Genomic DNA, 4,848 nt, shown 5'->3' on the forward strand with positions numbered 1-4,848 from the left:
GAGAACTAACAACCTCTTATCTGGAATGGAGGGCTGACGGGCGCCTAGGACACACGCATAAGCGTAAACGGGACAGTCCTGAGCACCTGCTCGTGAGCGGCATGCCCCCGGGTGCCCAGTGTCACTGGCCTGGGGTCTAAGCAATGTCTCTCTTCCCCTCAAGTTGCCAGTCTACCTTTCAGCCAATTCTTGCCCACAAAACGCCAGTCACTTGACAGATGCACGAAGCCTCACTATTCCTATGGTTTTATATGGTCAATATCTCTGTTTGGCGGTGCCATTCGATCTCTTGCCAACGCTTGAATTGTGTGGGGGGAGTTCTCTCATTAGCGGGTTCTGAGAAGTCTTCACGTATTTTGGTTTCCACTCATTGATCAGGTATGTATTTCACAAACATATTCTACAGATCTGTGGCTTGTCCTTGTCTTAATGGTGTCTCTGAACAATGTGATGTTTACCATCAAGTCCAATTCATCAACTTCTTTTACAAACTGTGCTGTTTGTGTCCCATGAATTCACTGTCTGACTCAAGCCTATAGACTTTTTTCTAGAAATTTTATACTTTTAGGTTTTTCATATGTCTGTGACCAATTTAATTTTTTTAAAGATTTTATTTGAGAGAGAGCGACAGAGTGAGCACGAGCGGGAGGAGAGGGAGAAGCAGGCTCCCCTCTGAGCAGGGAGCCTGACTCGGGGCTCGATCCCAGGACCCCAGGATGATGACCTGAGCCGAAGGCAGACGCTCAACTGACTGCGCCACCCAGGTGCCCCTTGACTTAATTTTTGTACATGGGGAGAGATACTAGTTGAGGCTTTGTGTATGACAGTCCCGTTGTTCTGGGCACCACTTCTTCAAGCATCACCCCCTCTGCACTGCACCTCCTTGGCAGGAAATCAGTCGGCACCTCGGCAACAGAAGGTCTTCCTGTCCGTGAGCACGATGCACCCTCACACACAGGCCCTCTTCAACTCTCCACTGTCTCGGTGCTGACAGTACACAGATCTATGCATGTTTGGTTACATCCATCCTTAAGTATTTCATGTGCTTTTGGTGCATTTTAAATGGTACATTAAAAAAATCTCAATTTGTAAATGCTCACTGCTAGTATATAAAAATACAAGTAATTTTTGTATATGGGCGTTATGATGTGCTATCTTGGTAAATTCACTTCTTAAATATTACTATTTTTTTTTTTTTTTAGTAGAGCCTTCGGGATTTTCTATGAAGATAATCATATCCTCCACCAAAAAAGACAGTTTTATTTCTTCTTCTCCAGCTTGTATGCCTTTTATTTCTCTTTTCTTGTGTGAGTGCCCTGGCTAGTTCTGCGTGGAAAGAGAGGACACCTCCTCTGCCTGCTCCAAACATTAGAAGGAACTTACTCATTGTTTCCTATGAAGTATCATGTTAACAGCAGGATTTTTCAAAGATGTCCTTATTAGGCTGCACAAACTCTTTTACTCCTAGTTTACTGAGAGATTTTATCAGAAACAGACGCTGGATTTTTGCCAAGTGTTTTTCCCCATGAAGCTCCTGCAATGATCATATGGATTTCCCCCTATAGTCTGCAGGAAATGACATCGATCGATTTACAACTGTCAAACCAACCTTCCATTCCTGGGGTAAGCTCCACTTCATCAGGATGTGTTATCTTTTTCACCTCCTATTGGGCTTTACCTGCCCCCACTCTGTGGGATTTCTGCACCTATGCTCATAGTGATTTGGTCTGTAGCTCTCTCATGATGCCTTTGTCTGATACTGGTGTCAGTTTAGCACAGACAAGTGTTTCTTCCCTACTGTATTTGGGAAGAGTTTCTGTAGAATTGGTATTTCCCCTTAAATGTTTGGTTGAATTCACCTGAAGCCACTTGGGCCTGGATGTGGGAAGGTATGCAATTGCAATCACATTCAATTAGATATAAGGCCCGAGACTGCTTTGGGTATTCCAGTAACTGTGAGGGAGCTGGGGGGAGGGAGAGGTGGGGCATCACCGGTACAGGCATAAATAGACAGCCCTGCTCTCCTTTGATGGGTAATGGAGGCCTAACAGGGGTGAGGGGTTTCTAGGACTCAAGACTACAGACTCCTGGCACAGTGCTTTTCACAGGAGGTTCTTCCATGCTGGTAAAACGTAGATTTGCAGAACAGTCTAATATGAACATGTGTACCTACTTAACTAATGAAGCAACGTACACCGCAACCCTCACATTTACTGAAATTAACTGTTTTTAAAACAGATCAATCAGGAATAATATAAGGAATTGGTGAAGAATGTTTCATTCTGCAGATTTAGTTTCAGTAGGTTTGGAAGAAATCTAGACATTGGAGGGTTTAAAACTCCTCAGGTGTTTCTGAACGGGAGCCAGGGCTGACAATTACCTGAACAATCGATGAGGACACCTCTTTCAGAATCTGTTAGAAGACTGATGTAGGTAAAGCATTAATAACAGTGCTTTGAAGCACAGCTTTAAAATTAGCTGTTTTTTTCCCCCCATAGGACGTATTTCTACTTAAGTTCATGATTAAATATTTTTACTGTTGTAGCTTTGTGAATGGGCCGTCATCTTCAATGCAGCAGGTGGTTGTTGATATATAAGAAAGTATGAGTTTGTGTATTTTTATTGGGGTCTCCTGAATGATGATTCTTCGGTTGCCTAGATATACAGTCACGTCATGTCTAAGCGGTAATTTTATTTCCTCGTAAGAACGATAATGATTTTTTTCTGACACACTGTCTGGATAGAACATCCGGGACAGTATGAAATGGTACTGCAGTTAGCAGACATCCTTGTTTTATTCTTCACTTGGGACGGTTGCAGAGTTTATCTGGTGTGATGGTGAGTATTGATTTAAGACTGGTATCATGAATCATGCTAGGAAAGGACCTCTCTATTTTGCATTGACTATTACTAGATGTGGAGAGGGGCCTAGTTTGTTTGTTTTGATCCAGGAATGGGTACTGAATTTTAACTTAAATGCCTTTTTTAAGGCACTCACTAATGGAAGTGAGATTATCAAGTGATTTCTGACTCCTCCAGAGCCATGCTAATGTATGTCCTGTATCATTCTCATATTCCTAGGAAAAATGCTACTGGGTCATGGTCTTTCAACATACTGTAGGTTTGTGGGTACTACAGGATTTCTGTCTCTATGGTCATAAGATTCATCTGTAAATCTCTTTCTTACTGTGTGTATATTTATGTTATCTTGATCAGATTTTAGAATTTAGAATTAAGTTGACTTCATGAAATGATTTAGAAACCTTTGGAATATCCTTCCTTGTTCCAGAAAAGTTTTCTGTTGGGTTAATTTTGCACTTAGTTTGCACTCACTGGTTTGTATTAGTTTTGTTTTGATTTTTGCCAACAATTTCTGAATTTATTGCCTTCTCAATCATTACTTTTTGTTCTCCTTACCTTTTCTTTCTCCTACTTTCCTCTGGTTTTGTTTTATCCTTCTGAATTTTTTAGTTGATGCGAGTTCACTTATTGTTCTTCTTATTGGGGAGCATTCTCGTCTGGTCTGCAAGGTGCTCCCGGGTATGTCCTCCAAGGGAAACGCAGTTCCGTCTGCCGTGCCCCCCCACCATGCTGCTGGCTGTGCCCTGGGAGCTGGAGCACGAGCGGGAGTTGTTCAGTGTTTGCACGGACGTTGCTTTGGATCTCTGGCCTCTCCCGACCAGGGCTTCTCTTTGGTTGTCTTCTCTGTACTAACAGGACATACATACAAAGCTGCTGAGGGCTGGGTAGAAACGGTCAGGTCTTTGGCTCAGAATTATCTCAGGAGCAGGGAGCACACAGCCACCTGCCTTCTCCATCAGTGAGTCCCTCTAACTCAGGCAGCTGGCAGAGGTGGAAAAAAAAAAAAAAAAAAAAAAAGGGGGATGCTCTCTGTGATGGTGGGCCATCTAGCACCCCTCGCCCTGTATCCGTGGCCCACAGAACACAAAATTGTCCTGGTGCTCAGGTATGGGTTCTTTAGTAAGGAAGTTTCCAGTGCTACTGCTTGATTTGATCTGTTTTGGCAGTTTTGTCAGTACTGGAATAAAACGTGGGGAAAGTGGTTTATCAAATCCTCCTTGTGTGCTGCCATGTTCCTCCGGAAGCTGCTGCCTGACGTTCTAACAGCATGTAATGCTGAGAGATCATTCTCTGAAATGTAAAGATAACTCTAAACTTAAAGGCTCAATACATTTCAAAATGACTATTTCCATGACTACTGAGCTTTTAGAAATTTCTAATAATGTAACTACTGACAATAACACAGAGGTAAAATTAGTTAAAATGTGAATATGAAAAATATATTTAGGAGGGAGCCTGGGCTAAATCTCATCCACAGGCCACTTAGTAACACACAATCTTTGTCACAGGCAACTTATGTACACATCACACTTTTCCATGCTAAGTAACCAGTACAGGAAGGTGTTCCCAAGGGTCCTTCCGTAGGAGAGAAAATATGAGGCAAGATCTTAATATTAGTCTTTCTCTACAATTCCATTATTCAGAAGCTTCTGTGCCATTACTGAAAAGCTTGGGAGAACTTTCTTTGATCATATTCGCAATGACATACACATACCTGCCAGGTATAAGCCAGGGATGCCTGTCTCACCAGGCATTTGATAGATCATAACCTGATCACAGACTTGTCTTCATTCTTGAGTGTGGTATTACCATCATTGTTATAACTTGGCAGATTATGAACATGAAATGCAGTCTGATCACCTGGAAAACCTTCCGATCAGCAGTCACGGTCGGCTGTGCACACACTGTCCGCTGCTCCTGGGAGGAGGCATCCGTCAGCCGGGGGCCCGCCCCCACATGCACTAATGCAACACCACAGTTACCCCA

General features: G+C 42.9%; 1 long non-coding RNA gene across 1 annotated transcript; it reads left to right on the forward strand.

The window, feature by feature from the left end:
* The first annotated feature begins 8 nt into the window (after nucleotides 1-8).
* LOC141372175 (uncharacterized) lies at nucleotides 9-4,176 on the forward strand. The gene is made up of 4 exons (XR_012377478.1): nucleotides 9-382; nucleotides 608-764; nucleotides 1,203-1,623; nucleotides 4,029-4,176. It is a non-coding gene; the product is annotated as an uncharacterized lncRNA (long non-coding RNA).
* Nucleotides 4,177-4,848: the final 672 nt, after the last annotated feature.

The sequence above is a fragment of the Callorhinus ursinus genome, unplaced genomic scaffold (assembly GCF_003265705.2).
Source record: "Callorhinus ursinus isolate GAN/ISIS: 27379988/994484 unplaced genomic scaffold, GSC_fseal_2.0 scaffold2092, whole genome shotgun sequence".
NCBI lineage: Eukaryota > Metazoa > Chordata > Mammalia > Carnivora > Otariidae > Callorhinus > Callorhinus ursinus.